Source organism: Danio rerio, chromosome 16, assembly GCF_052040795.2.
Source record: "Danio rerio strain M-AB ecotype USA chromosome 16, GRCz13ab, whole genome shotgun sequence".
Classification (NCBI taxonomy): domain Eukaryota; kingdom Metazoa; phylum Chordata; class Actinopteri; order Cypriniformes; family Danionidae; genus Danio; species Danio rerio.
The window spans coordinates 44,474,327-44,480,876 of NC_141036.1; the positions used below are offsets into that span (position 1 = coordinate 44,474,327).

Sequence of the window (6,550 nt, forward strand, 5' to 3'; positions counted from 1 at the left end):
TCGGTTCCATCCAACAGCCTAATGGCAACTTCTGCGGCTTTTCCAGACCAAAACTTGCTAAACCCTTTCCAGAAAGTGAACTTTGGAGCAATTTTATGCGCATGTGTTTGTGTGGATCGGATGGAGAAGCAGGCTGCTAAGGGTCGTGCCATGGGATAATTGATGGTGAAACTAAAAGGACTTCCAGGATGTTAAGAAAAACAATTCAGTTTGAATGAGAAACATTCTCATAACCCTTAAAAGGATAGTTCACCCAAGATGTTGTCATTTACTCACCCTCATGTCCTTCCAAACCCATTTGACTGACTTTCTTCTGTGTAACAGCAAGGCCACCAAAGTGTTTTTAACAAGCTTGAAAAGCCAACTCTCATCTAAAAACACTTATCTCTGCAGGGTGCTTGAAACGAGAGTTCAAACACTTGCTTTCAGTTCAGACGTTTTAGTTTCGATGACATCTTGTAGTTTTACTTTCGGAAATAATTAGTTTCTTACTGACACACATTTCATTTCCTAATTTTTTCATCGATTTGCTTTGACGTCAAGTCCTGTCCTCCTCTCCTTTTAATCAGTGACATAACGTGTATTACACAGTCCACATGTAGTCCTATGCAAATATTTGACTACCAAAACAGAAATGGTGAACTACGATTGTATCTGTGCCATATATTAGACACTTTCACTGATACAGTACTGCCTTTTCTTAGAAAGTATCGCTAAATTGTACAAATTATTCAGGCCCCTTTTTTATAAATATTGGAAAATTCGTATACCCACTGCTTTCCAGAATGAGAAGTTGTAACATTACCAGTAAATTGGCAGACTTTTGCTGTGTGTGAACACAGAAAGTTGCCAGTATGAGAACGTACAGTACAAGTTCAGAACGTGCTGATGTGAGACGTCTACTGAGGGCCAATCAGAACATTCTGATGCCATTTATAAAAATAAAAGACTTTGAATCCTTTGTCCAGACACATTAGTTGCTGCTCGTTAATCAGACAATGCTTCGATGTTACTTTTTAGTGCTGACTGTTGAAAAAAATGATAGGTAATATATGCGTATGATCATGGCTTGACAAACTTTTTTGACCGAGTAGGGGTGTAACGATACACTAAGCTCACGATACAATGTGTATCACGATATAATGTTCACGATATAATATGTATCATGATATTGGGAACAAAAATTGAAAATGAAACTGAAATGCAAATAAAATATTTATTTAAAAAATTACCAAGTTAACAATTTTTAATATATTTTGTTGAAACTTTTTTCATTTAAACTGAACCTTCTTTAAGAAAATAAACAGACCTGTCTCTGCAAAATAAAACAATTTTAAAACTTTTTATAAAATATTATTGAAATGACAGAGACAAAATTAAGGGACAACTTCTTAAAGAAGTAAAGGTGCAAAAATAAAAATAAATTATAGCATTCTATTCAAGTGAATTTAACAGTAAGCGCTTAAAGCTTTGCTTGGGTCACTTGCAGGTTTTTTTTGCAAAAATATTAAAATATTACATTTTCAGGTAGAAGCTGGGATCCCTGAGCATTCACAATATCCCCTGCTGTAGAAAAAACACGTTCACTAGGAACAGAAGTTGCTGGAATTGTGAGAGTTGCCTCATTTATCAATTATTCTCATTTCTCATTCCTTTTAAGGATTAGTGATAGGTCGTTCTTGAACCATTTGCTCATTTTGAATGAATCTTTTGTATGACTCGAGAGCGATAAGTCCTCTCAGGGAGTGATTCATTTATTTACGCATGCCCACATTTGTGCAGGTGGAGCAGAAGATTATTTTTCGAGTCTTCTATCGGGTTTGAGTCATTTGTTGACCACGTGAAAGACAGAAGCCAATCATACACTGTAAACGATTTCTTGTTAAATTAACAGTAAGTTACTGGCAACAATTATCCAGTAGCTGCTGTATTTCATAAAACAGTAACATTACTGTAATACTAATTACTTTAGTATTAGATTTACTGTAAAATATAATACATCATTTTACTGTTTTCTTTTTATACTGTAACACCAATTACAGTAGTAATACACATACTGCAAAACTGAAAACAGTATTTTACTGTACATTTTTACCATGCAGAACTACGGTATTTTAACGTTACTTTCATTATTACTGTATAGTATTTTACAGTTATTAAATGTTATTTTATTGTATTTAACAGTGCTACTTTATAATGAGCAAAAAAAGTTCAAAAATTGCACAAATGTTATTTTAACTGTTCAAGAAATACAAGAAAAATAAAGAAACTGAAACTAACTTCACAATAAAAGTTTATTGTGTAAACCCTACTGAAACAGTAGCAATTATTCAATATAACACAGCAACAGAACACTAATGAAAAATTGATCAGTAAAACCAGTCAACAATTAATGCATCAAAAAGTATTACAATTTTAAAAACAGATGAAAATACTGCTACAAGACACGAAATGATGAAGGCCAAATGATGTTGTGGAAAACGGACAGTGAAAAAGGGCAGGAGCACTTCTGGTGATCCTGCAAAAACGACAAGCAAAATTAATCACTGGAGTAAAAACTAATCATGCCTCAAATTATTTCATTCATTCAGAAACCAAACACCGCACTGCTGTTTTATATATATAAAACACTGTTTTTTATCGTTTTTGTTGGCAAAATACAGATTGTTGTCTATTTACAATTACACTAACGTTAATGGGGAAAAGATCAGTCAAGTCAACACTAGTCAAGTGTCCACACAGGTATGTAAAAAATAAAGTCTCATCTTAACTTAATGTCTGACTCTGTATAGCTTGAATATCTGATTCCATGACCACACTAGCGCTTCCATGAATTTAAGAGGGGTGAACACAGTTAATTCTGACCTTAAGAGGCTACATATTAAAAATAGGGTTGTAACGGTATGAATTTTTCACGGTATGATAATCGTCTAAAACAATACCACGGTTTGACGGTTTCGCGGTATACGGTATGTTACAAATGTTATAAAATAATAGAACAGTGAAGCAAATTTGACTTTTTCCATATAATATATTTTTAGTTACTATAAACAACACCACTTACAATGAACAAATAAAAATAAGAAAATAATAAATAATGTGTCAAAGTCCAAATAAAGTCCAAATAAACATGGTGCAAATCCTCAGTAAAAAAATAGATATAAATATTTACTATACTATAAATCATTACATAACGAAACTAGATTCAATATGGAACATCCTTAGGTTCTATGTGCCAGCATGGATTTGGATGTGGTTGTATGCAATGCAGACAAACAGCTGCATCTTCATTTGTGTCTTTTGAAAACAGCAAGAGCAGCAGTTCGTCTTTGCTGTGTCACTGTTTTGTCATGTTTCTGTGCTGCTGTGCATGCAAAAGTACTTAGTATGAGAACTATTTTTATACAAAACTTTTTTTTTGCGTTTTATTTAGCCGCGCATAAATGTATGCCTTTCTCTCATTCCGTGTTGTTCAAAAAGCTTGGTCCACAAACAAAAGCGAAACCTATGCTTATTGGTTGTGATATAGCGAGTTTGAACCAATCTGGGCATGGAGGAGGGACAATGCATCAATGTATCATGTCTGATTTGTCCGGAGACACAGTGACGAGCATTTCTTTGTCAAATCAGCGTTGTCAAATGTTGATGACGTAACCGCACTGATTCCGGAGCCTCTGAAAGTCCGCGAATGTTACGTGATACAACACTGGAAAGCTGAGATTCTCTTCTTTATGCCAATCTTTGAATTGTATGAATCGGATCAGCGGATCAAAAGTTATTAAACATTTAAGAGCAATACTTATTTTTAGCCGCGGGCGGCTGTCTCGGTCTTTAAGGGTTAAAACCGTTGATATGCAATTGTTCATGGTATGATAATCGTGCACGTTCAAATCGTGGTAAACCGTCATACCGGTATATTGTTACAACCCTAATTAAAAATAAATAAATAAATAAAATAATCTAATTTAACGTGACTAATGTTAATCAAGTACTTTTAGGCTTTTAACATGTGAAAATCTACTTCTAACTTACAGACAAGATTACATTAGAGAACATGAAAGCCGTGGGTGATTTAAAAAAAAAATAATGCTAATGATAAGTTACTGACATTTGGTTCGCATTAAACAAAGTAATCACTAAGCATTCATTTTTGGCAAAATCTGCCAAAAGGCACAGCAACACGATCAAATGTGTTAAAGTTGAGCAAAGAAATGAAGAGTAGTCAAGCAGTCTACTTCATGAAATGTTTGTGATAGTATTTTGCGGTCAATTAGTATTACTGTATTTCAATATGCAGTGATGGCATGTCAGTGAGAAAAATAAATATTATTACACCTCTCCAGTGACATTTCCTCAAATTAAATCATCATAACGTTACTGTGCACAGCATCAGTAAAACGTTAAGAATAATTTAAATACCAAATTTTCAAACAGTCACTGCTAATTACAAACTAAAATTAAAGATAGGCTTACAGAAATCCTGAATGCATGATAATATGAAGATTTATTACTCACTGATGTCGAAGCACTGCCAGGTTGTCAGAGATGTAGACAGGACAGAATATGTGCCATCAAATGAGCTCTTGTGCAGTCTTTGTTGGACATCAAGGTAGTATGTTCACCCACACTGTAAAAAAAAAAAATCTGTTATTTTACATGTTTTTTTTCCCAGAAGCTAGGGTAATAGAGTCATTTAGTTAAGTGGTTTAAAATAATTTTATTTATTAAATACTTGCTTACCCATATATAGATGTAAAAGTAACCAAAATAAATAATTCATTAAAATGTGTGGGATACTAAGCATGTTTGGTCTACAGAGAGAAGTAAACATTTACTTTAAGCATTGATCCTAATGAATTTATTTCTGAACTACATCCAACCTCACCTCTGAAACAGCATTTTTGAGCATTTAGATCAGGGGTGCTCAACCCTGTTCCTGGAGATCTACCTTTCCGCAGAGCTTACCTGCAACCTTGATCAAGAACACCTGTCTTTATTTACCAAGTGCTCCTTCAGATACTACTTAGTTTGTTTAGTTGCGTTTGATCAGGGTTTGAGGTAAACTCTGCAGAAAGGTCGATCTCCAGGAACAGGGTTGAGCACCAATGTTTAAGACAATAAAAAATAAGACATCTAGATATTTTATATTCAATCATTTGTGAAATTTAAATGACTTATATTCAGTATACATAACATAAAATTAGAATAAGAATAAAAAAATAATAGTCTATGCCAAATAAAATACTTCAGATCTAAATAAAGCAGGTGTTTTTACCTAAAGGTTCCTTTCCTCCAGTTAGTTTAGTTGCAGATCCCTCCACATCTCCGCTTCTTTTTTGGTTCTTGACTTAAGAGTATCTGGTGTCACATTCCAGGTCCATCACAATCTGAGCTAGAAAGACAATATGGCAAAAGACAAGACACATTTAAATAAGTCTCAGAATAAAATATTTAAAAGGATAGTTTACTTTTCTGCCACCATTACTCCATGTGTTTTAAATCCATTAAAATTTCTGTTGAACTCTAAAGCAGATATTTTGAAGAATGTTAGAAACCAGAAACTATGGACATCCATATTTGAACCAAATTTCTTTAAAAAAAAATATGAGTTTGTGTTCAATGGAACAAAAAAATAATCTAACTATTTTGAAACAAGTGGAGGATGCCAAAGATGCCATTATTTTCATTTTTGGGTGAACTGTCCCTTCAATTCAAGTGTCACGCATTACTCATAAAAACTGATGTATCGCTTGAGGAAAACTAAATCAAGTACCTCCTGTGAGCAAGCAGAATCATTATGCCATTGTATTCAGCCAACTGACCCAGCCGAGGCTCGAACCAGCAACCTTCTTGCTGTGAGGTGACAGCACTACCTACTGTGCCACTGCGTCGCTTCTGGAAGAAGCAAAAGAGGTTGTACATGAAACTCCTCACAACAAATCTGTGAACAACTTGACATTTCAAAATCTAATCAAAATGAGGAAGACATCAACATTACCTTGAATAATCAAGTGAGGAGAGATTGGTAGCATCAGTTTTTCAGCATCAATTGCTGTAGTTGCAAAAAAGATAAATATAATAAGAGTAAAATAAGACTTAACATTTAATAATCTAAATCTATGGTACAACCATACAAATCTGTATGGGGTTCAAATAAATTTGTATACAAATCATTCCCTACACCTGAACACCAAAAATAAAATGTACAATTAACGACACAATAACGTTATACAATAAGCTCATTAACCAGTGAGAAATAGACAATTAATATGAATTATGTTAATATTAACGTTAGCTTAAAAGACATCAACTGAATTTTATTATCAGCTCAATTTAATAAAACAGTTTAGACTTGTTTCATTGTGAGTTTAGTGTGAATAACTAACTTACAGTTTACAAATCTAACCATAATGATAACTTGGTCATAATGACCACATGAAGACCAGAGCTTAACTTAACGTTAAACGTTTAACTTTTCATGGTGACTTTGCCTTCATCTCAGTGTTGTGCTGAAATAGAGAATTCATTAATGCAGTTAACCCCAAGTAAA

General features: G+C 33.7%; 1 long non-coding RNA gene across 1 annotated transcript; it reads right to left on the reverse strand.

Annotated features, from left to right (window-relative positions):
* Positions 1-2,280: 2,280 nt before the first annotated feature.
* On the reverse strand, positions 2,281-6,084 carry LOC147840369 (uncharacterized). The gene is made up of 5 exons (XR_015511991.1): positions 5,999-6,084; positions 5,774-5,895; positions 5,276-5,392; positions 4,516-4,627; positions 2,281-2,518 (listed from the first exon to the last, which is right to left on the reverse strand). It is a non-coding gene; the product is annotated as an uncharacterized LOC147840369 (long non-coding RNA).
* Positions 6,085-6,550: the final 466 nt, after the last annotated feature.